Source organism: Aptenodytes forsteri, unplaced genomic scaffold (assembly GCF_000699145.1).
Source record: "Aptenodytes forsteri isolate BGI_AS27 unplaced genomic scaffold, ASM69914v1 Scaffold13, whole genome shotgun sequence".
NCBI lineage: Eukaryota > Metazoa > Chordata > Aves > Sphenisciformes > Spheniscidae > Aptenodytes > Aptenodytes forsteri.
This window is the reverse complement of record NW_008794543.1, coordinates 5,635,272-5,661,968: the sequence shown is the minus strand read 5'-3', so window position 1 is coordinate 5,661,968 and position 26,697 is coordinate 5,635,272. Positions and strand designations below refer to the sequence as shown.

The 26,697-nt window shown below is 37.5% G+C and overlaps 1 long non-coding RNA gene across 1 annotated transcript; it reads right to left on the bottom strand.

Moving 5' to 3' along the window:
• Positions 1–3,164: 3,164 nt before the first annotated feature.
• On the bottom strand, positions 3,165–6,450 carry LOC109279252. The gene is made up of 3 exons (XR_002086102.1): positions 6,358–6,450; positions 5,626–5,754; positions 3,165–4,242 (listed from the first exon to the last, which is right to left on the bottom strand). It is a non-coding gene; the product is annotated as an uncharacterized LOC109279252 (long non-coding RNA).
• Positions 6,451–26,697: the final 20,247 nt, after the last annotated feature.

Below are 26,697 nucleotides of genomic sequence, written 5' to 3'. Positions count from 1 at the left end.
TTTGTGTATTCTGCAGCAGGGTTGATCAGCTTTTATATGTAAATTAAGGGTATAGAGGGAGAACTGTTCTGCAGTCCTATGAGAAATAGTGGTGAATGAACTCAAATGATTGAGAGTTGGTGCTAGGACATCTTTGTGTTGCCCGCTTTGAAAGATGTGTATGCATGAAGGGCAGAATAACCTAGGTAAAGCTGGACCGTGGTTGTACAGAACAACTGTAAGACTAGAGAGGGAAAGAATTTATACTGATCTTTGGAAAAACACATGTAAAACAAGTCTCTCTAGAGAGCAGTACCATTTCATATTAGCAGCTGGCAGGGAGTGAGGTAGTGTGAGTAGCATGAGTAAAGTGCCCCCCCCCATATGTTGGAAAGGAAAGAAAGGAAAAGAAAGCAGACTACAATATTTGGCTGTAGCCAGGAGCTGTCAGAGGAGAGATCAAGGCCTGGTTAATCTAGCCAAAGGAAGCACAGAGAAAAAGTGTTTTATTTCTCCACTGGGATTCACAACCTAGAACCCTGACATAAACGTAAGAGCAAAAGAAAAAAGAAAACATCTTTCTTGCTGAAAAATTGTTTGTTTTGTCATATCAAATGATGTTTATAGTTGATTTGGTTTACGACAAATAAATTTAGCTGGGGGAGAATCGTTGCTTAGAGAAAAAAAAAAAACCATAAGAAACATGGATTTAACTCAGAATACAAAATGAAAAATTATCCAAAAAGCCTGATTTGAAATCAAAGTCTATTACAAATTCAGTGGGTTATCACAGTCCCTGAACAGAAGAGACTATGACTGAACAAGAAAATCAGATTCTAATTAGAGACAAACGATTAAACTACAACAATTCAAATGAAGCTTGAGAGCCGCAAACATTTTGCTTTCAAGAAAACTGGAGTATAGCTGTACCAGAGCAACTAGTGACCTGAAGATGTTTAAAGATACTGTACATTATACATGGATTAACTATAATCAGTGTCCTGGGCACTGGAACTGCCTCATAAATGTGTTCTATTAGTTCAGCTGCAGCATTGTGTAGGTCAAGAATAAATGCTTACCAGAAAAATTGGTTTACTCTCGTAACACCATCACTGCTGGTAATTCAAGGAACATATCTGAGAGTGCAAGGATATCAATGTTACTTTACTATCTATATTATGTGTTTGATAATTTGATTGTAGATTTTTCTAAACTGAGTGCTACCCAGATATTACTGTTGTTAATTTTGGAAGTTTATTGTTGGGTTTTTGTGGGTTTTTTAATGTTCTAGCTAGTGCTAGGTGGAGCGGGAGAATACTAGTGAAATTTTTCTTAAGCAAGTGGTAGGCCTTAATTCACTAAATAAAAGAATTTACGGTTCTACTGGATGAATTAGAAAGATGGGCTTTAAAAATTATTGTCTTTAAGAAAACAGTTGCTCTCTTCCTCCTACGTCCTCCTCACCATTGCCTCAATCTGTTCAAAATACCTTTGCACTTGATTCAAGTTTATCTGTGAATTAATCCACAGGATTTATACATTATTTCTTTAAAGATGTGTTCTAAATGTGGCAGAAAACTGTTTAGAAATTAAGATTTTGTAATTAAGGCACCATAATTTATGTTGCTCTAGAGAAAAGGATCCTGTCCATGCTTGTGACTCATTTTAACAAAGGATTCTTAGATGGTCACTTAAACAAGACTTTCAGGTCAGTACTTTTGTGCCAGGCACAGATAATGCAACCAGGCATCCAGAAAATATGATCCTGGGGGCCTGACGTGCAAAACTGAAGAGCACTTAGAGATAAACTTTAGTTAAATGTACTCTGAGCATATATATGTGAGGTTTATACCCTGCTGAATTAGACTTATTCTTAATTTATTTATCTCAAGCTAAGCATCTGCTGAAATATGCCTTAATCAATGTGATTTAAGGTGTGCTTGAGGGTTTCCCTGAAGATTATTTTTAATTCTTAATTTCTATTTTAATCCCTTTCCATTTATGATTTGGTGGCAGAGCACCTCTGCCTGAAGAATGAAAAGGACTAGCAATCAAATAGCAGTTCCTTCGTTGGCTTAGTTTATATTCATATATATACAATTTTAAGTGCATATAATGGAATTGATATACTTACAATATATGAACCAGCTAGTAGTTGCTCTTGAAGGCATAATGAATTATACAGGAGCTTAAAAGGCCTGAAAGTCCATTGCAGTTGTATTAACATGCAAGTTTCCAAGCACGTCTGGTCTAGTGCAGGAAGAAAACAAACAAACGCCAAAAAGAAGAAAACCCAGGCCACTTATCTCTAGAGAACAGATTATGCTAAGACACTGTTTTTCTATATAAAACTGCTTCTTCAAGGGGAAACAAAATGAATGCTAGCCTTGCAACAACTGCACCAGGCCACACACAGAAGCAAAAGAAATGGGGCCCGTGGAGCCACCTTGGACTTTTCTGCTTGTGTTCCAAGGAGAATAAACAGTGGCGAAAAGGGAGTGGAGTTACTTAGTTTTAAGATAAGTGAATCCTCTTTCTCAAAGTATTTTCAAACCTGAGATTTTTTTTTCACTAGCTCAGAAAAAGAGAAACACTAGAGAGAGCAATGACAACTTGCTGAAATTGAACTGAAGAAGATAAGAGAGAGCTAGTTTTCAGAGTGAAGATGAGAGAGAAATAAACCAGAAGCCTAAATGCAATCCTGGGAATGACAATAATTCAAGAGAAATGCTGCAGGGGCAGGAAAGAGAAATTTGAAAGAAGGCAGTTCTACATTCGGATTTAGAAAGACTAAATCTCAGATGCCAGCAGGATTCGAGACACGATACCTCAGATTCACAAAGACTAGAGTTCAAGGAAAGGTTTGGGACTCTACACAGGATTTTCCAGTTGAAATTCTACAAATCTGCAAGGCCCAAAATAGAGAGGAGGGGGATATGAAGAATCAAAAGCAATTTGCGATGCTGAAACCATACTAAACCAATCAACTATAGTGGCGGCATGGGGGGAAACACACAAATGCATTTTTTTTTATTCTAGTGATGAAACAAGCAAAAAGCCTTTGAGATTAATGTGGTAGCTCTTCAAAATCAGACTACTTTAAGCTCTTTTCATTTATAGTTCTTGGTTTTTTCTTATGGAAAACCTCATAGATGACAATTTTTTTTTTTTTTTTCCAGAAGGTTATAATCAAGGACAGAATAGACATATGCTAGATAACATAAGCAGTCAAATTAAAGCCTATCAAAGTTATATATAACTTCACACAGCATTAATTCTCAGCATAAAACATCTGTCATGTGCTGTGAGCTAAATTATGAATATTCAATTCCATCTTGCTTTAACTTTATATTTACTATGCCATATGCAAAGATAATTAGAATAATAGCATTGCATTAATATACATGAGTTGTCTTCATTTGCATGGATCATAAATGCTTTATAAAGCTTAACAATGAGAACACGTAGGACAAATTCTGTTTCAATTATTCAAGTCAATTTTACATCGGTTGGACTTGCTTGAGTTTCAAGGTATGACAGAGAATATACCTTGTCATGATACACACGGGAATCACTTTGTTCACAAATGAAGTGCAACCATCCCTAGAGTGAACAGCTGCTGTTTTTAATAGCATGTTGCAGCATTACACAAGATGAGACTCAAACTGTAGACTAAATATTGAATGACCAGGGTGTTTCTAATACACAAAGCTTATCCATCACATAATACTTCTCCCAATTTAATGTCTTCTTGATAACTGGTTGGCATAAAAATGATACACAGCGGTCTTTAAAACACTAGAGTTCTCCTGGTGTAAGCAGAGCTGAAGTATTGTGACACCCACTCACAGATTGCATTTTAGGTAACCTGTGTGACTTGAATTTCAGAATTTTCAAAATCACAATTCTGGAGAGAATAAAAGCTATCTGTAAATAAAGTTTCAGGAAGAAATAGCAAATAAGAGAAACACTAGTGAAAAAAAAAAAAAGTTCATTATGTGCAACTTGCTCCTGTTTTAAAAGATGAGATATGATGTACCATTCAATTTGACTCCAAAATAAGGAAAAACACAAATATAAAAATTTGTGAAATATTAAAGAAACAGTGTTGGCTTGTGTTTACTTGCCCATTGGTGTTACAGATACTGAAGATAATGCAGAGCCTGTCACAGTCTACATTCATCTCCATACCAGCCTCTTCCATGAGGTAACTTCTTCAGACAGTGAAATCTTCTCAGCTCTGGTGGGCAAGCTTTGCTCTGACTGTGATTAATACAAAGGAAGACCATCATTATCTTTTGGGATTTAAGTTTGTGTGTTCACAGCTGAAAAGCATGTAACACAAATTAACCCCCTCACACATACACATACAGCTTCTAAATTTTCCTACATCCAAATCGCATTTCACTATTACTTTCCCTGTCCCTATATGGCTGCCTTTCTCCATTCTTGGACTCAACATTAAATTTTAAGAAAATTATATGGACTTATTTTTAAAAACTGGTGCAAATTGCATTTCTCCACATCTTAAAATTCTTCCTGTTCTTTTATGACTCTCAGCTGTTTAACCATTCTTGACTATTTTGAAAAAGACTTGATTATGGGCCCTAAGGGAAGCACATAGCCTTTCTGCAATCTTCTATATAAATGGTGTAATGTAGTTTTGATGATAAGATTATTTAATATTTAATGCCTAATGAAAGGTAAAGCTGCAACAAGATAGTTGATTTCCAGGGGGATGTCACAACTTAACAGTAAGTGCTCAGCACCAGATTGGGGGGTTTTGTTTGGTTAGTTTTTGTTTGGTTTTGGTTTTTTTGCAAGGAAAGGTTTCAAATACAATACGGAAGAATATTGGCACAAAAACATTCAGAAAAAAGGGTTTTAAAGGTGACACCAAAATTTCTCACATGATATTCACATGATAATGGGAGAAAAGTGGACAAAATGGTTCCTGCATTTACAGAGGAGCCCCCGCAGCAAGAACTCTTCTGTAATAGCTTTGGGCCTGCTCCAGCAGCGTGTTCTGTATCTTTCACTTGATAAATTTTTGGAAGTGGTTCCACACCTTGTACAGATGGCTACAGATGTCTTGCTACAGCTTGCAACAGTTGAGCACCTGAGAATTTGAATACTGGTTAACCATCAGATTTGAGTGTGTGGTAGGAAACTGAGATATTGAACAGCTGTGCACACAGAGAACCTGCAGCTAGTATGTGCTATTTGCAAGGATGTATGGCATGTGCGAGCCAGACAATCCTGTTACCTCCTATATAGAAATAATATAAAGAAGGTTGAGATTTACAAAGCTTCAAGTTCTGTAAGCCACTAGAAATTAATGTACCACTGCTGACTGGGGAGCCGGGGTGGGGTGTGTTCGAGGTGTCTGCAAGTACACAAAGAATCTTCCAGCATCCTCTAACATGAATATTGACTTTTTGCTTAAAAATCAAATTGAGGCCAAGCAATATGACCGAAACCAAGATCAAAAAAGTGGCTCCAAAGCATATACTAGTTAAACAAGAGCACCGAATATGGCAATTCTTGACATCGAGTTATTTCTGAAATGTTTTGAATTCTAAAAGGGTTGAACAAATCCTTGATCCTAGAACATGTAAGTGTCCAAGTGTGGAAGTTTCAGCTCACCTCGGCAGAGTTTTCTTTGCCAAAACAAGTGCAATCCACACCATCCTTCAGATACTCAAGATGGGTGAGCAGTGAGGAAATAGCTGGGAGCGCAGCGCAGTTGGTCCAGCATGACGGTGCATTAAGTATCTGTACAGACAGTATGGGGGACAAGTCAACACAAATCTAACCTTACAGATATGTGTCTATCCTCATGCCTGGTTATATGATTGTATTTCTGTTAGCTAATATCACTCTTAAGAGAGGGAACATGCAAAGATCTTTTGAGGAGTTAACAAAAGGGAACTTATGGAGTATACAAAGAAAGGCATTACCTATGACACAGTATCCAGGGTGACCTAAGGGAGACTGATGGATTATTTCAACTTCTGTTTCCCTCTAGCCTGCTAAATTTGTTTCTGGATAAGCCCAGAATAGCTGAACACAGGCAAAATGGGAATATTTTCCTTCAGTTAGAGGAATCCTCTTGGGAAAAGGTGTCTGATTCCAAATACCTTTTTACACTAGATGGGTTAGCATGTAGTTAGACAGTACATTTGGGAGATACTAGTTGCCTAAACTACTGCATGGGCTGTGTTTAACATCTGAGCAAACACAGCATGTCTTATGGTAAAAGAAGAGTACTAAATTATGGATGAACATTTTCATTCTAATGAAAACATTGTAAGGTGTGGCAAGAAACAGCACTAATAGTAAACAATATAGAAAAAGTAATAAACCAGTAGAAATTACCTGAGAGAGATGTTAAAAACATGCAGATCGTACTGTGGTTGCAGTTGTCATCATCATAACCGTATGCCTCCTACAATGGTCCAGAAAAGCATAGAAACACTGGTGGGGAAAAAACCAAACAAGACCTTATCTTTAACAAATCATTTTAAAAAAGTAATTTGAGCGTGCCAATAATGAGACATAACCAAAAAGCAGAGGATGCAAACCTTAGAGGAAGCTGTGAGAAGCTGAACAAGTTGCTGAGCCCCCTCCTCCCCCCAGGCTCTGAGGTATTACACAGCAAACAGTAATAATTAAATTACTCACAGACACTTATAAGGAGAGGGCTGTCAAGTGTTCTTGCAACAGCACAGTCAAAATTAAAAACCTGCTTCTTTTCTGCTATGGGCATGCATGAAGACTGAGCATCTGTACACTCAAATTCAGAAAGCAACTTTCACCTTGAGGGTTATAAGCCATGCTGAGCGAGGCCCTTCCTCGCTTAAAACCCTTATCCACTACCAACGAAGAAGATTGTGACTGACAGTGTAGAAGTCCTGTCCCTGTCTGCCTCATCTCCTTGCCCATTATCTCTCCCCAAATCCTGCACTCTGAAATATTACCTTGTTCTTTATTAATCTTTTCATTATCAGTATTCAGGAGCTCTGGAAAACAAATCACTTTTGTCCTGAATAGACTGTGAAATAAAGGTCATTATGCTTGACCCTTTTTTAAGTCATTGAGGAGGGATGGGGATTGTGTGGAATTTTTTAGCTTAGTTAGGTACTAAAGTCACATTTAACCCACTTCCTCCAATTTGCTTGTGTTCCAAAAAAGAAACAAACAAAAATACCAAAAAGGTATTTTTATCCAAAGGTAAAAGACACAAGACACAAAACATATTTTGCACATAACTTGTTTTTTAGCCTGCTTTGCTCATAATCAGCTGTGCCTTAGAAAACTCTATTTCTCCTTATTTCCAATAATTGCTTGAGAACATCAGACTGCTGTGGCATGGATAAAGGTCTTTAACAGCCACTAGCCTATCTGTTTCTCCTCTTGCATCTATGCTGTAGACATTGCAAGAATCCCCAAAATAACCTTGACTTTCTTGGGGCTTAAAACACTGTCACAAAAGTTTTGCATCTTTGAAGTATTTATGTGCATAACTGTAACGCTTCTTTGTTTCACAGCTCTGATGCAGAAACAGAGAAGCATATATTTATTGTATCAAAAGAAGCAACTCCAAGATCCTGCTCTAGTATCCCATTATGTGGCAAAGCAGTGGATACCTATTGCCTGCCTAATCCTCTACCAAAGAGAAAGCGAGACAAAATAGTCAATGGGGAAATGGCCTGCAGGGCCATGGGTGTAACATAAGCCCCTCATGGAAGTTTTAAAATACTTAACTGTGGAGAGTAAACATGAAAAATCTGTATTTCTGAATGAGAACTCTGTACCTGATGCCCCAACACTCATTAGAAATGCGTGTTAATAGAAATGTAAGGGTATTTTAACCCGACAGTGGTTATCCTTTCACCTGGTTTGGCTTCTGTCTCTGCAGTAATATCCTTACCCTCTCCTAAATAAGGATTTTGGATCAGACTGTGCACCATTCTGGGCAGAAGTTCACCATCTTTCCTTCCCCTTTCACTAGTGGTGTCTCTCCTTGCCCCTCAGACCTATTCCAGCACTCTTCTAGGTAATTTAGTTTCTATTCTGTGCCTGCCAAAGGCATCTCAACTTCGTGCATCACAGCTGTAGCTGTCTCACCCTCCATAGGATCAATAACTTATTACATTACCTGTTTTCCAGCAGCTGCCCTACCTATATAAACCACCTGCTCATTTTACTCTGAAAACCTTGCTTCTCCAGCTCTTGGTAGCTGTTGTCCTCTGCCTGTGGCTGACCTAAGATGCTCAGTTCCTAACATTTCCTACCTTTGGCAGCTGAGCTGCTCTTCCTCTCAGCATCTCTTCTCCTTTCCGGGGAATAAAAAGGGACTTTTGCCATTTATTGGTCCAGGATTTCCAGGTAGTCAACACCTCAGCCAGACCAACAGCCATAAAAAAGTCCCACTCCGCGAGTCAACCGTGTTCTGAATGCATGGCGTTTCAGTGTTTTCAACTGCCAGCTGTGCATTGCTTTCACAGTACATTGTGAAAGTGCCACAGTTATGTCTGGGATTCACCGTGGACGGCCACAAAGTCATACCGAGCCCAATACTCGGCTCTGTCTGAGGTCACTATCAGGTACCTGAGGGAGGTATAAGAGGAGGACAAGCTTGTAGAGTTATGGTTCCTGCCATCCTGTTTCCAGCAATCTGCAGTTCCTGATTAACATTCAGGAAACATTCTTTCATTCTTTGAATGTTTGTTAATGTTAATGTTAATGTTGTTAATGTTAATGTCAATGTCAATGTTAATGTTAACAAACATACTTTTACTTTGGTTAATCACATTTGAAACCTGGTAACCTATGAATCTCTGTGGAATCCTGTGAAATGTGGCAATTATCATGGAATATCAATGTCAGCAAATAATTAACTCAGTTACTGCTAAGCACAGCAAGTCGTGCTTTTTCCTCCACTCTCTCAGTTGTGAATGCAGCCCATTTGTGAGTTACCTGAGGCTATGGCTGCCACGTTTTGTCTTTGTGGATATGTACAATAGCTTGGGATGTACTATGCTAAATAGATAAAATGTTTTGAAGCAAGTGGTTTGGAAAAAAAAAACCCTGACAACACAGTTATATAAATGAGGTCATGGGGAAATAGAATAAAATAAAATACCCACACTCACACCCCAAAATCCTGAAAATGTAGAATTTGCTTAGATTGGCCACTTCCATGCTAAACTATCAACACAATAAAAATGTTTCAAACATCATGTAATAAAGAAATAAGGGTAAAGAGGTGCATACATTATTTAAAAGGTCAGTGATACTGGCTTCAGAAGTTTAAAAAGTATAAGCCCAAGACAAGCTGAAAAAAGATCCACCCAATAACAATTTTTCAGAAGAATATGAAAAGTAGAGGTGATTGGAAAAGATTCAAATTTCAGAAATCCCACCTGTCTGGCTTTTTCTTTACGCCTGCAATACCTACATTGTGGTAGGTTAAACTTTGTACTAAAACAGTTGCGTTGCATTGCATACCTCTCAGCTTCAGGGCTTAAGAATGCTCCCACAGTATTCATTTTTGCTCTGCTTAAATGAATGGTTTTCTTCCTTGGAAAACAAAGCATAGAACTACATGATACACAGTGAAAATTTACAAATGCCATAGGTTAAAAATTTGTGAGGATCTGATACTGAGTACTTCAGTAAAGCTGAACACTGGCTACAATTGCTCACGTAATGGGTTTTTATCCTTAATGTATTTTCTTGTCCAGTACCAATCTAAACTCATATAAATGCCTGGTTTCTGCAGCATCTTGCGTGAAGGCCCAAAAGTCCTTGTATTGGTGTTAGACCTGCCACCTTCTACCTTAACTTGATACTCTTTAGTTTTTGTGTTGGAAGAGACGACGACTATTGATACCTACACTCTCTCTGCATTCCAGCCATGATTTCATAGACCACTTTTATTATATTCTGCTAGTTCTTCAGAAAAACTCCTAGCTTACTTGTCATTCTTTGCATGGAAGCTATTCCATAGCTTTGAACATCCTTTTTCTTCTTCTCTAGGCTGTTTCCTATTCTACCACGTAATTTTTTTCATTAGGAGGACTATATGTACACACAGTATTTAGTATTTTAAGACCAGGAATAAATCACAGACATACACACTAGCATAATCATGTGGGGGGTTTTGGTTTCTTTTCCTCTCATAATTATTCCTTTTTTTTAATTTTTTTTTTTTTTTAAACACAGTAGAGACCATACTTCCCTTCCTCCCTCGCATGCAGGTTTTTTGTGATTGAAAGCTCTGTGGTAGCTGCTTGGTGGTCTTATATTACTGTACTGTGAGCATGTCCCACATGACATACCAACAAATGTGATATAAAAATGTCAGCCAAAATGTACTGAAGATTTATATAATGTGAAATAACTTCTCTAGAATCTAGATTCTAGGATACAAAATTTGGCCAAAAATGTTTTTGATATATACTGGCACACTTATACATACACACGCACACACATATAAACACACAGAGACACGACTGCAGAGCTCATGCTACTCCCATTCTGTACCAAAACGTCCATTACTGTCAGTTTGATTCTTCACATATCTAACCTCTGGCAAAAATAAGATTTAAAAGTGTACGCATCTGTTTATCTGCCTTGACTGATAAATGTTGGGGGTAAAATATCACCAGGTATAATTCCACTGACTCTAATGGTTCTGTGCTGTGCACACAATTTGACCTCATATACATTACAAATATTTAAGTGCATTATTTTTGCAAGGTTATGAACATTTTGAATATTCTGAAAAACTCAGAGAGAAATAAAGGCAAATAGCAAGACAGGCAAGAGAGCGAGGGAACATCCAATTAAGAATGTCAAAAGGATTTAAATGCCCTGCTTTCAACTGCTAGAACTACTTATGTATTTGGAAACCCTGGCTGAAAACTTGTCTACCCTCCTTTAAAACCCGTCATTAAATGTCACTGCTCTCTTTGACTTCACTCAGAATACACCGTGTTTTCATTTCTGCTTAATGGAAATATATTTAAAGCTACTTTTAAAACACGTTTTCCAGAAAGTATCTTAACATAAGAAGCATAAATTGGCAATTAAAAACGACTCTATCTTTTCTTTCCCTCAGATAATTTTAGTTATTTTCCAGCTTTTTAAAGTTTACAGTTTGAAATGATGACCCTCTTTTTAAAACACAGCTGACACTGTCCCATGTTGAATAATGTGACCCAGAATCATTTTAAACTGAATCGTAAAAGACACTGTTTGATTGACTGTTATATGGACTCAGTATGTTCTGATGTGTACGATGTGTTGAAATATTTCTTTAAATTCTTTGGATTTACAAAACAAGACAAAATGAAACGGTCATATCAGCCCGACAATCTATGGCTTATACAGGGAATACAATAGTGTGTATGCTAGTAATTCATTCAGATACTATGAGATTTTTGTGATTTGGTATTTCTTGCTTATCAGTGCACCAGGAGATAGACTTATAATTCGTTGCAAGGTTAAAATGTTAAAAAAAAGAATTTGTAAATACAGTGTAGCATCTAGGTAATGAAATATTTTAATATAGGTATTGCTTATGGGAGAATATTTCCTGTTTATTAAAAAATTTTCCTACAAAAGGTGAGGCATTTTTTTGTTTGTCTGTTTTTATTAGATGGTTACTATATGAACTAGCCCTGTGCTCTTCTACTCTGACAACACATTTTAGATGAAAATGATCGGACTAGATCCTTGACATATAATAGACTTTTATAGGATTTTAGTACTTCCAGTCTGCAAAAGATGATGAAAATCATGTAGCACATCTGTCATAACCTGACTATAGTAATAAGTGTTAAGTATAAATACATATTTTTTGTAAAAGAGTACCGAAAGTAATTACAGTAGCTACAGCCCTTGATTACATGTATCTACTTACTTATCTCTGTGATTATGAACTCTGGATACTAACTTAGGCTAGCCTGAAGATGCTAGTCATTTCATCAACTCAAAAAAAGCAATTGGCATTATTCGTTGGGTGATTATAATTTGCCTGCATTTCACATCTCTGCAACCACATTTTAAACTAACATCTGGTCACTTTAATGTCTTTGCCATATTCTAACTTTTGTTTGCTGAATTTTGCCAGCTCTGCATTTTAGTTTCGTTTACTCATGACATTGTTCCACATCTTCCTCCAATATTTGAGGGGTTGAACAACTCGCTGATTGATCAGTAAGCTGAATCTCTTACTCCAGCAAAAGAGTTTGGCTTCATGGATAGTCATCAGAGAGACTATGAAGGCATATCTTCTCTTCTGGCATTTATCCTTCGGTGATCTCCTGATGCTTGCAATGCCTTGTGCCTTGCTCCCACTTGTAAAGTGTGGACAATGATTCTTTCCTATGGTGTGAAGCACTTTGAGATCTGCATATGAAGAATACATTTAAAGAGAGTTATCTCACTTTCAGATAATTCTTATGTTCAAAATAAATAACTTTGCTTTTTTATCTGTAAAGGAATTTAGGATTCAGGGGTCAATGGCAGTGAAATGAGATAGCTTCTTTTCTCAGAATATAAAATTCCTCCACTCAATTAACAATAAAGAAACAAACAAAGGTTTAGGCAAGGAGAATTTAATACCCAGCCTGGAATTTTGCCAGGACTGAGACTGATATGTCTATGTCTAAATTCTTTTTTCTAGCAACAAATAAGCTGGATCTTTATGTTGGATGTCAGAAAAAAACAGCAATTCTGGCTGCAGAGCAGTGACAATGATTCAGAGCTAAATGAGGAATAAGAGTTTATCTGCTGCTACTAGATCACCCTGTGAGATAGCAGATCCTTCATCCAAGTATCGACCTGGTTTTATCCTATTTTATTAGTTTAGACAGGAAAGGTTACAAATCCAAAGTTTTCAGATAAAAATTGGATACCAAAGTAAGACGTTGCAAACTGTAGAGGCATTAAGTCTGTCAAGACTCTAACAGACGTGTTTGTGACTGACAAGCTAGGCTTATGAAGTTTGTAAATTTGGGTTTGGTTAATAATTAGTTAAGGAAAGGTCTTCTGCTGCATGATTCTAGAAGCTTTGTATAACAATATGACGGAAACAGTGAGACAGTGAGACCGATTTTTAGAAGATAGGGTCACCTTTTTCATTTTGCCCTTTGATTTAACATCAGCAAAATAAAGTAAAGAAGAGTAGGAATACTCTTTTTTTCTGAATTCATCTGTGTGTACCTAACCTAACCTGTGTGTACTGCTGACCTAAAAAAACCTACACCAACATATGATGTAGGAAAAGCTTCAAGCAACCTCAGCATCGCTACACAAATTTCAGTAAAATGTCTGTTAAGTAAGATTCAATTATGGAATTGACATGATTGACATATTAATATTATTTTCATAATAACAAAATTATTTCTCAACTTCTGTTAAAATGACAGTGCGACAGCTTCTATGCTTTCATTGTCACAAGACTACTGACGCCAGTTTTTTTAGTTCATTTTGTTTGCTTCCTAACCAACAACTGTGGTATGTGCTAATGATGCAGAATGGAAAGCGCTTCATTGCTATTTCTGGAGATAGCAGAGCAGCACATTGATGAGAGGTTGTAGGTATTTGAAGCATCAGCTTTTTTAACTGTGGAGTGTTTTCCTCAGAGTAATAACAGGAATACTCAGTAATAAGGGGAAAATAATTTTTGTAAACTATACTGGACTCTCATCTGTCAGGTGCTCTACAAATTTAGGGTTTGGTTTGGTTTGTTTTTCTAAATAAAGCATGAGAGACTTTGGGTTGGCTCAACATAGTTCTGTGACAATGGATTCTTCTGAGTACATACAACTCATACTTAAACTGCTTCATCAAGAGATTCAGAGGTTGTTCTGTTATATATCTTTTTATTGGTTCTACATAGTAGAGCCATAGCATAGTAAAGACTACAGATATTAATTTAATACAGTTATTGTGCAACAGGATGCTAGAGTTGTCAGGCATAAAAAATATCCACTTCCTTACTCCTATTTTGTGTTACATTTGATAACACTGTCCATGCTATGATAGCTTTATTTTAAAGCACACCTCGGACATTATTTCACCAGCACAGTATACTCTCTTTCCTTTACCATAATTCTTTATGTTTTCAACACAACCCATTCTTGCCTTCTACTCTGCCACAAAATGGTAGTGTAGAATAAAATAGTTCCTGCCCATTTACGTTACGTAATTAGGAGCTCCTGCTGAGACATTTTTCATTCCCAGTTGAGTGGTGTAGGGTCTGGGAACCGTACTGATTTTCTTGTACAGTTATAATCTGCAGCTCCATGAAAGCGGTATGGAAGGATAGCAGGTATGTATAAATCCCATCAAGGAGGACTTCTGTTCGCTTACAAACATGTATTAAAATATCTACTATCATTACTCTTATTTTTGAATGCAGGTTTCAAACTCAGAAAATGTACTTACTTTCAGCTAAAAAGGAAAAAAAACCCCAAAACTATGTTTGAGGAGAAACTTTAAAAATTCAGTAATTTTAAAAGAATTTTGTGTGTATACTTGAATCCCATTTTCTCTCATGCCCTCAGACTTGGCTTCCTACAAACTCTGAGGCTGTACTTGCAGTTGGAACTATGTGTTTTTAAATACTTCGGTGATATAGGACTGCATAAGAAGATCCACTCTATTTTTTTTTTAATGACACAGGTTAACCACCAAGTTCATAGTAATTTTGACTGGAAAGTAGCAGTATGCTTTCAATCTAAGTTCAAAGTCTTGAAGATTTTCAAATTATCAGGACTTAGTGACTGACTATTAAAAACAAACAAACTAATTAACTAAAGGAAAGCTAGCTAACATGTTAAAATATTTGAGCACAAGCACATGGCTATACCAAAATGGCCTAATCCAACAGTTTACCTGGTCTAAGCAAGGCTAGCATTGTTATTAAGATGTATTTCAGTTACATCAAGATTAAGAGGGTGAAATACAGAGTAGTCATATAATTGATCCTTCTGTGAGAGTCTTTGATCATTAAAGTTATGGCACACTCAGAATCGAAATAAGAAATTCTGGAAGCCAGGTGAGGAAGCTGCATTTTGTGCTTCCTTCTTCCCCAAAAATATGTACAAAGATGCTGAAAGACTAACGGGAGTTCTGGAGTAGCTATGGGCTACTGTAAGAGGGCAGGGCTGTTCCTGGCATCACTGCATGAAGAGGCTCAGGACAGATTTCACTCTGTCCTTGCGTCTCTGCCAGAGCTAATTCTGGAACTGGCAAAGCAGGAGGGAAGAGTGTCTGCAGAATGCAGGAGACATCTGTCTCCCTTCTCCTGTATCATGAGCTCTCTCCTCGCTCTTGCTGAGTACAAGAGTCCTTTCTGAAGCCTTGCTGCATGTGCTGCAAGCTCAAGTAGAAGCTCCTGGCTTGGCAAGCATCAAGTTCTAGCTCCCCATGAGGCTCAATAAGCGCAAATTCAAATGACAAGATATATAGATTAAAAATACAAAGTACGAAGTTCCTTCAGCATGTTTTTATGATTAAGTTGAAAACAAACAGACTGGCAACACTCTCCACATTCAATAACTTAGAAAACATTTTTCTGTTCCTCCCATCACAGATATTTTTCATCTCTTTTCTTTCAAGATTAAGCTAGCTCCTTGACTGTCCGGTAACAACACACTTGAGGCTTTCTGGCCCGCTGCTGCTGTTGTTTTTGCACAGCCTAAGGCAACTTCCCAAGCCTTGGTTACACTGAACTTCAGTGTTCACCAGCCTTCCTTCATGTGTTACAATACCCTCGCCAACTAGAAGACCTCTCCGAACTTACCCATTGCTGCTTTCAACAAAGACGAGAGAAGAGCTCTGAGATGGGAAGAGGGTGGGGGGGGTGGTGAGTTGTCAGGTCTCTCTCTGTGAGCATTACTATTTATTTTTCTACATCATGCATAGTCACAGTTAAATAAAGAGCCTTTTTCTTTATCCTTTCACTTCATTGCTGACTTCCAGCATGTCCTTAAAAAACCACTTTCCTGAAGTCCCCCAGCCAAAATCTCATTCTTCGTTTTCCATTAAAAAGAGAACCTGATCAGTTGTCTATTTAAGCAAATTATTCCAGGTTACATTAGTGCCAGAAAATTAATATTATTAGTCTCGGTTCCTCTTCCCTCAACAGTTTCTACTGTCTCTATCCTTTTTCAAATACTTTTTTAAAAAATTATCAAAGTGCCCTGTTCTTTTTAACCAGGGATAATTTCCCTAAGAAACATAGACTCTTGATCTTGCATAAATACATAAATACCACTTCCTTTCAGTGTGTCCTACTGCCAGTACAGGGTTATACCCTAGCAAACAACTTGAAGTTCTGAAATTAAATGTTAGGCACCAAAAAAAAAAGAAGAAAAGTGAAAAAAATACAGACTAGTTGTAAGTGGAGAAACAGATGCCTCTATAAAATGTCTATGAAGTATTGTTTAATCTTCTAGCTGGCAAAGATGTTATTCTAATGAAAACTGTTATTATTCATTTTGCTTATTACAGAGTGTTTATGAATAAACTCTCAATGCAGTCCCATTTTCCAAAATACAAGATACAATAATAAGTATCTCCCCTCCCTCAAAAAAAAAAAAGTATTTTTACTATGAACAAACAAAAATCTCCACCAGCCATTATTCTGGCTTTCAAACAACTTTCAAAAAAAAAAAAAATCTACAGTAGAAGTATATGGATAAATTATCAGTTTCCCTACCAGAGAAATATTATCTGGAAAGAATGGATTAGACTGATTAGACATTCCAGCCCCTGTAAATTAGTATGGCGCTTGAGCACTTAATACTACCTGGCACTGGGGGTAAATGCTGAATGCCTTATCACTTCAAAATGAAGAGCACTAGGTCCCACTGTCATTCTTCAGTATGTGGAAGTATAAATGCTTTCTACTTCAATGACCTAAGAATAGGAAAGTACTCTCAGTTTTCAAGATACACTGAGTTTTCTACAGTCTCCTCAAAATAAATCTTAAACCACTGGAGGTTTTAATCATCTTAAATATTTGATCTTTTTTAATATAAAAATAAGCTATGACAATGAAGTAGCTTCCTGGTGGGGTATGCCTCTTCCAGGCATGTGAAGGGATAATAATGATGTCTTAAACTTCCTTCTACATACTCCATGTCTCCTCAACAGAAATCTTCCCTTCTCTCCTGCTTTCAGGGAAAAGAAAATGGAGATCTTCAGTTATTTTCACATCACCATCTTTTATTATGTCCAAATAAGTGATTTTGCAATAGGAACTCAAATACTAGCGAGCTGTTTCTCTAGTCCGTTCCAAGCTGACTCCCTCTTTTTTTATGGCTATTGCTAAAATTCAGTTATAGTAATTTCCTTTTAAAATGATGAATCCAGTAAATAACATAACCTGCTGTTCAAGCACATGAATAAATCAGGTGATGTCAGATCTCGTGTTACAACACTTGCTCCTACCTCCATCACCCTCACCCCAAGAGGACTACGTGCCAACTGTAAAAGATTTGTAATGCCAGATGCTGTAACGTTTAGTCAGTATTCATGTTGGTTTTAATGTTACCCTCCAGTAATAACTACAATTCCTGTGAAATGTTCTGTACAAAAGCACTTGCCTGACTAAGAACCGTTCTGTACTACAGCGTGTAACTATCAGAGCTGGCACTTGTCACACAGCATGTGTCCGTCCCCCGCAGCCCTCCAGCTGTGTTCAGACAGAGCGCGAGACCCGGCATAGTGGCTGGCCCACAGCAACAGTGGGTTTGACAGCCCACATCAAAAAACTAAACTATGTTTAATTTTCCCTTGCTTTTCTGAAGCACAAACAGTACAGTAATACATAGGTAATATTTTAATCCCATTAATGCATGTAGTCAAAGAAAAGGGACAGCACTTTGCTTATTTCTTTTTATTTTTCCTCTTTTGTCTTTTGAAATTGTGGATAAAGAACTGAAGATTTTTTTTCAGTGGACCTGGACTAATTCCACGTTAGTTCAGATATCTAATTGCAACAACTACTTAGGAACTGAAGCTGAGTTCCCTTCCATAGTGAACAGAGGCCGCGCACTGACGACACCCATTTGCTGCGCCTACGTGTTCACAGTGCTCACCGGTTTGCATCTCTCTAAGGTTAGACTTAGATGTTGAACCTGTGTCTGGGACCCTTACCAGACTCTTACCTGGACTCCCTTTATTCCTGGAGAGAAATAGTGAGTGATTCATCAAATCTAAAGCCCATACCTAAAACAATAAACTGTGCTCTGAAACTGCCTGTTTCGCTTCACTGATGAAAAAGGTTGATTAGCGCATATATAGATGTTTACAATGTAGCCAAATCAGCTAAAAGCTGAACCCGACAGCATAATCTCTGTGCAGTCCTTCTAAACATCAACAGCAGTACAATAATAGTAAATTATTACTATTATTATTCAAATGTAAGAGTACACCTAAGGTGTGAGGTTTTCACAGAGTTTTGCCATCCTCTCTTTTGGCTAAAAAGCACCAAGCTAATGTGATTGACAAAATGCTCTGTCTTATGAGTATTATAAGTCTAAACAAACAAAAAAAAAATCCCCATTGTTATTTCTATATCAGCTTTTACTGCTGCAGGAAGAAAGAAAGAGCAAGATTGACATGGAGAAGATCTGAAACAGATCTTTATTTTTTCCTTAACCAAACTTAACCTGAATTCTTTATTGCTGATACTGTAGCAGACTATACCAGGCTTCAAAGTACAAGCCCAGTGTTGGTTATTTCCATTTTCAGGATGGAAATAAAAAAGGGTATTTTCAGGGGAAGTTTAGAAGTAAAGAGCAGAAGCAAGCGTGTAGAGAAAAGCGGAGGTCAGCTCTCTCCCATCGGAGAATCTCAGCAGCCAGAGCAGCTCCGCGAAGGGCAAAGGCAGCAGAGCCTCGCAGGAGGCAGCAGGACTCTCCACCGCCTGTGGCTCAGCAGCTCAGGTTGGTTGTCTCCACTTTCCAAGTAAAGCAAGTGAAGGCAAGAAAAGAGAGTTTCTTTTCATTGCAAAGGAAGCAAAAGGAATAGGAGTTCCTGCTGAGTGCTGGGAACAGGAGTAACAGAGGTTAGGGGACCTGGTGCTAAAGTAAAGAGTTTATGTTAAATTTTAGACACATGGAAATTTGTTTATGATGTCCTTTCTGAGCAGCCAACGTAATCTATGGGTAGTGTCTCCCAACAGGGGGTGCAGCCTATACGTGTAGATAGCACGGAAAGAGAGACTGCATGATGGAGTTACATCAACACTGACATGATTACTTTAGGACTCGCTTGTAGAAATTTTCTCAATATATGACTCATATTTCAGCCCTCTCAACTAGTTCATATCTGCTAGAATTACTACAGTTTCTTTATCCAACAGAAAAAAACCCTACTCATTATCAGACATTCGAAGAGATGGAAGTTTTAACAATATTAAAAATCCCTATTAATGTTTCTAAACAACTGAGCTTATCTATCAGATTTTGTTTTCTTGGTAAGACATTTTTGTTATCTCTGGTAACTGCCTTGCAACTTGTTTCAAGCAATGTTGTGGGACTCCACAGACTATTATTCTGAGGGAAAACAAAACCAAAAACACAGACAATGTAAACACGCTAAAAGAAACATACATCAAGGAAAACTATGACTTCTTTCCTCTCAATAGTTAAAAGGGTCAATTCAGTATTGGAAAGGAAAAGGCAGTTCTATTCTGAGGAAACAAAGTGACCTTTTCAGTTCATAAATGACAGACTTATACTTACTGTTAGTTTCTTTTTTCAAATTGTCAGAAAATAACTATGAAATATAGTGTAAATGTGACAATTTAATCTTTAACTATCTGGAGTAGCTGAAACTGGATCATGTCCACAATAACAACAAATTATATTAATGATGACATCTGATCGGTAAGATCAGTGTGTTGGAAAATGTCTGGGCAGTGAAGATAAGAATATGTTACAGAAGATGCCTGAATGATTTTACTACCTGGATTTCTAGAAATGTATGAACTGCTCACATGAAGAGAGTGCAGTATCACTCCCGTAGGAAATTTCTGCTTTATTTTTGGAGCTCCCTCATTGTTGGAAAGTATGAACTGCTGTCACATGAAGAGTGCAGTATCACTCCTGTAGGAAATTTCTGCTTTATTTTTGGAGCTCCCTCATTGTTGGAAACAGTGTAGGAGACTAAAGTTCATTTTATATTAGCCAAACACACAGTGATTATGAACAATATGGTGTGGCATGAAATGGGGTACATACCAGGATATATTAGGTAAATTATCTTCATCCTGTTGATATGTAGAAACACAGAGATATTTACTAAATTTCATCTGTTCCTCAGTCAGACCTTAGAAAATTTAGCTTGTTCAGCCTAGAACAACATAAACTGAATAATAAATCAGGGATTAACAGTAGGGAATAGAAGATCTGTACAAGTTTGCAAGAATAAGTGGTTACAAATTGGTCACGCATAACTTTAGTATGTAGAGCAGAAGTGACACTCTGGAAAAGCCCTGTGAATAGTGGAAAAAAGAACCTCAAAGATTTTAAGATGGTGCTTGATCACGTCATGAAAGAGAACGTTGTATGCCCCAGATCCCTAGCATAGGACACAGCTCCTTTCTAGGAATACCAATCTGGCTCTCCATGCTCAATTTATTTGCATTTACGACCTTTCATTTATAAAATTGCTTATATCTTTAGTCATATCTTAAAATTGTTATCTTATTTTCATTTGTATCTTAAAAGCCTTTGGATCTTGAAAACATGAAAGAGCCTTTATTCATTCCTTTTGCCCAGCACCAGGGGTGAGAATGGCTCCTGGAGGCAGCAGAAAGAAAGGGAACCCTCTGTCCTTAAAAACAGTTACACACTCTGCAGGCCTGAGGGGGGGTGTGAGGGGTTATCCCACCAATGTGATGGGACAGTGCAATGTAAGTGTATTGCCTCTCGAACGCCAAAGGTGGGGGTTACGATCTGTCTAACCTGGCAAAGGAAAAAGTTATCCCTAGCTGTCCTGTTTCCTCCTCCTTGGGATGGCAAAGGAGGTTAAGGGGCTTTGCTGCAGGCATTATAGTGTTAACTTTTAAAACTCAGAAGGAACTTCTCTCTTAATAGCAGCTTGGTCTTAGAAGGCCTTCTGTGTTCTGACATCTCTCTCAGCAATTTAATGATCATTTGTGAAATTTAAGCTGTTGTAACCAGGCACGTACCCAGTACAGGCAATTCAGTAGACGACCTCATTATCTGGAACGGCTGATTATACAGATTAGCAACTTATTTTACTCTCTTACTTTACTTAAATAAGAGTTTCATGAGGCTGGAGCTCTTGATGGCCAGTAAAATGAGAAGGCGTTCCCCTTCTTCAGCTGTTTACCTCATATGAAGGTCACACCTGCAACTGTAAGGGGATGAGAAGTATTTTGTGGAGGCTGAGGTTAAGAGCAATTTGTCCCAGAGCAAGATGCCTTGGTTTGAGTGAATAATCCTTGGATAGTTGAGATGCACTGATAAAGAGGCAGCCTAGTTAGACCCAAATGTTAGTGGCAAATTGATCTACAGGCAAGAAATTTTGGGGGGAATAAAATAATAATTTTAACAAAATAACAATCTTGCTCTGGTGGGGAAGAGTAAAGTATATTTTCTCCTGGAATCAAAAGATTGATCTGCAAAAGAAAACTCTTGTACTAAATAAAGGTAAACTCTTCCTCATTTTTAGTTCCTCCATCTTCATCATTCTAAATGCTAAAGTTTCACTAATTTCTGAACTTCCTTTTGCTTCATTTGTGAAACATGGTATAAAAGGGATTTATCAAGAAAGTTTTCTATCCTTCAGGCCAAAATAAGTTTCCCCAGTTTAAGAAATTTTCTTTCCTTTTTTGACTATTTTTCCCCCCTCAGAAGCATATTTGCTAGTAAGATCTTGATTCTAAAATCTAACAGTCTAAACCTAGTCTGATCTCACTCACTAAGCCCAAACCCTTGCGTGCCTCTGGTGGGTGTTGTGCTTCCCTGAGCACACCATAGCGTGGCAGGCTGGAGCCACTGCTGACTTTAGCTTTTCTCACCATGCAAGGGAGCACCAACCTTAGTCAGGTCCTGCTCTAACTTCATAGGAATGGCTTCGGTTTCTTCTTGGAGCCAAGCTGCCTACAAGAGGCTGTCGTGTGATATGTTGTCATAAAAGGTACCTTTAAAGAACTTGCTATTTACTGTAACACATCATTAAAGCTAGAGATTTCCAAGCCTGGATACCATCTAACCAATTTAACACATATGCAGACTACAGGCACTGAAAAGATGCACATTAAAAATGTGGAGTGCACCAGCACAGAGAAGCCCAAAATACCCATTGAGTGCTGTGTGTACTCCATAGCTACAGGACACGCGCCCTCTCTCCCTGACCACAGACTGCAAAAGTCTGAACAACTGCCTAAACTGCCTTAACGCTAAAACAGGTTAAATGGTCGGATGTATTAAGACCGAGTTTGAGAGGAAGAGGGAAAGACTTCCAAATTGTAGGAGAGCTCACAGAAAAAAAATTGCAAGAGGCCTACAATAACATGGGAAAAACACCACACTAGTATGGTGGTGTGATCTTCAAGAAAAATATAGGTTTAAAACCAAATAAAAAGTATACCTTCAAAAACAGACATAAAAGTTCAAAATCAAAAGAAATAAAAGGAATATACAATTACTTGAAACCTAAGAAAATTCAGTAAAACCAGTATTTCTGTTTGGGATTGAGGAAGCATATTGCCTTACAAGTTGAAAATGCTTGTAACGTTGTGTAGACTTGAAGTACATTAAAATGTACTTTTACTCCTCTAAAAATATATGGCTTTGAAAGCCAGTAAAGTTCACAACTGTGAAATAACTTCCACTCTGTGTAAAGAAGAAAACAGACTTTTAGAATAAAAGTTATTTCCCCGTCTTAATTCAGCTAAAAGTATGTTATACAGTGACCTACTGCCATGGATCCTCCAAAAGTTATTTTTGTGCGTCAAATACAAATTGCTTTCTGCTCTTGGTGTTTTCTGTTTTTTGAGGGAGACGAGAGGGAAGGTTATTCTTGGATTCTTTTATTAGTTCTTTCCAGAGAATTACATTTTTTTTTAAATGCTCTCGTTGACGTAACACATTATGAAGCATTGTGCTGTGAAGTGTAACATCAGCTTGTATCAGTCACACTGCATTACTTTACATGCCTAGCCTAATGTCTCACTGCACAGTAACAGCAGAAACATCCTATGTATCTGAAAGCAGCAATAGCTTGCAGATGAAAATATTGTAAAATAATTTTTGTACCCAGATATACTGCTTGTATAACCATGCTCCCCATTCTGAAAGGTAACACCACTTATATGCAATTTCCCTGGGACAGCAGGAGGTTATCTGCAATACAAATGCCATCAGAAAACAGACCATCGATAACATTCTAGCAAAAGGAAGCATTTCCTGTGCCTATTTTAGAAATATCTACATATTGAAAAGCAGCTTTTTACCTTCATACAATCCTCTGACAGTCAAATATTTTGGAGAAAAATTGCTGCTGTAATGGATAAGTCTGTTCACATTTTGCTTTGAACATCTTATTTACATGTAAAAGGAAGTATGGCTTTTCTGGAAATTTGTAGATATAAGGAGACTGGTTTTGGATTGACTAACCCTCTCTTCTGCTCCTCCTGTCCTCATAAGCTGAAACAGTGTTTATTTTTAGTTACATTTTTACATCCTCACTGTACAGCAAAGGATTTAATTTAACCCTTTTGTAGTTACGTGTTTTCAGATGAGGAGTAATTATTGTCTAGGCAAACAAGCTTCAGTATTTATCTAGGTACCATTATACAGATAGCCAAGTTCATAGGCAATACTCTACTTTTGAATGAATAGACAAGAGTTACCAAAAGAAATCTTTAAAACAAAGGTAAGTTACTGTCTTTTCTTTTAGGTGTGAGATGCTCTGATTTGAAGTTGGGTTACTGATTGAAACATTTGGTGGTAATCCATGACATAAGCAATGAAAAGCTGTCTTGAAATTCAAGTTAAAAATACCAGACATTTAGGTATATGTTTTCATACAGGGGCTTCAGGACAAAAAAAGAGGAAAGGGATAATTTTTCAAAACGTCAAAGAAGTTCTTCAATAAGAAAACTATTTATCAGTTTTCAAGACATGTTTTATCATAAGTGAGGACTAAACATTGTATAACAGCACATGGTTTTCGTAGCCTGATTTAAGCATGGAGTAATATAGAGCTCTGTTTTATTTCCCTTTTCTGTTCAAGTTATTGCTTGTACGTTTGTATTTAATAATAATCTACTTATGTATATCTTCTCTTAATTTACAACTGTAATGAGGGTTCAAAAATTTCTGTAGGCCCATTGAATGTTGCTGTCGCTTGCAATGGGCCAAAAAGTCTGGTCCCATCTGCTCAGCTGAGCGAGAGCAGAGCTGATTTCACAGCTCTCTACAAGAGAAAATGCTGAACGTGCCTACTAAGTGCCATATATGCACAATAAAATTGTCCTTGCTCTCAGACTGCCCTCAGTGCTCACCCATCCCACACTATGCTCCGGGAAGGCTTTCAGGTTGGGTAATTCTGCATTCTTCCCCCATTTTCTCAGAACTCCTCCTCTTTTGGTGTAAGAGAAAATACAGCATTGTCCATACTCAGACTGGACCAGAAAGAACTGATTTTTTCCTCTTTTTTTGTCCTGAAGCCCCTGTGTGAAAACATGCACACAGCACATCATAAAGCTGGCTTGGTCCCCTCTCCATAAAGCGAAAGTGACAGTACTGGAGCTGTGAAGTAAGTGTGCGCCATCCTCAAATCAGCCCCCTTTCCGGAAGATCTAACTCCCCCTGTGATTAACAAAAGCGATTTTGTACGCAATTCCTAAATCTTCCAGTGCCTTCAACAAGTTCAACCTAGCTCACACATGCAATTTGTCTCACACTATTACATTTCACCTCAATAAATATACATTCTTGCCCTTCAAGGATCAGAGGACTGAGTAATTAGTGTCAAGCATGTAGAAAAAAATGAAACTTTTTCTATGCTCAGCTTATAGAAGCACAAAGGTTAAACTACATTAACATGTACTTTTGGAAACAACACGTCTTCTGTGGCCTCCTCCATGGGTGCATTAGAGCTGATTTTCACTACCACGTGAGAACAACACAGTCTTCTATCCATTTTAACTGGATTGTTGGGTATTTTTCCTTTCCTATCATACATCAGCTTTTCCATCTGCAGATTTCAAAACTATATTTACAATAATTTCTAGCTTCCAGAATAACTTCAGTGGCAACTAGTGAAAATTAACATAATCTTTTCACATAATCCCACTTTATTATCTAAAATAATTTTCAGTGTGAAACCAATGCTTACATTTTTAATCAGCTCTCCAACATCATATAAGGCAGCATAAAAATTTAAATTAGGTTCAATTTCTATAAAAGTCACTTAGATTTTAATTGCATAGATTCATGACATGACCTTATTTAAATCTTTAGATCTTTAATATGAGTTCTATTAGGTGGTAGTTTATCAATGATTGACTAAAATCTGAAAAGCTTACATCTGTAATTTATTTACATGTGTATATAAATTTGCAATATGATTTACAACATATTTCAGATAACTCTAGGAAAGACACATTAAGTCAATGACCCTGCTATTATCAACTTGTTCCTCCTAAAACATATTCCGCATCCACTGATTGCCACAAATATTTTATAATATTTTTAATTGAAAAAATCAGTAAGCAAGTCTTTTTTTTTTTTTTTATCATACTGCTGATTTTCAGCAAACATAGCAAATACAGGACACTTAAAAGGACCAAAGTGCTGGCAAAAGCAACAACCCAGAGGAATAAGATCGTCAGCTGAAGTTTTTATGTGCTTCCCAAAAATTTACCTTCACCAAAACTTCATTTGCAAGACACTGAACCTCCCCACCTTACAGTCCTGCTCATTGCACAGCCTAGATTAGCTTTTTTAAAATAATGATTTTCTGTTTCTCTTCACAGTTTGAGGCACCTTTTAATCATGTAATGTCTACAAGTGAAAATACACTTTAGAGGCCTGGCAACCTCATGTTTCAGTAAATGAGCTTGCCTCCAAGGCAATAACTAATTAACAGCCAGACACAATACTCCAGTAGCCAACTTCCTTTTTTTTTTCGCAGCAAGTATACAATACCCCAACTCCAACAGTTAGTTGATCTTCTCTATGTTAGGATCTGACACTTAGGAACTGATAGCTTGTTACTCACTGCAATGACGCTGGCAGCAAAACTACTGGGGCTTTCGCCTGGCGGCAGTGCGAGCAGCATTCCCGCGTTCCCACCTGCCAGGGGGTCTAACTACCAGCCAGTGCAAGAATTGCAACACCAGGCAAGTTTGAAAACAAATTACGAGGGCTCTAACACTGTCGTTAGCCAAATACTGCCTCTGTTCAAAACCAGATCCTGTTTTCAATGTACCCAGGAGGTATTACAGGGCCACAAAAGAAACTAATCCATAGTTCAACTTTTTCAATGTGTCTTACACCAACTGTAACGACTGTACATTAGGAGTTTCTGAGCTGAATTTTCCCTTTTTCTTTTATTGACTTGCTAAAAAAAGTGAGATGGGTGTATCGATATAAGTACCATTATCACAAAATTTTTACCTATAAAAGTTAGCACAGTCATTAACAA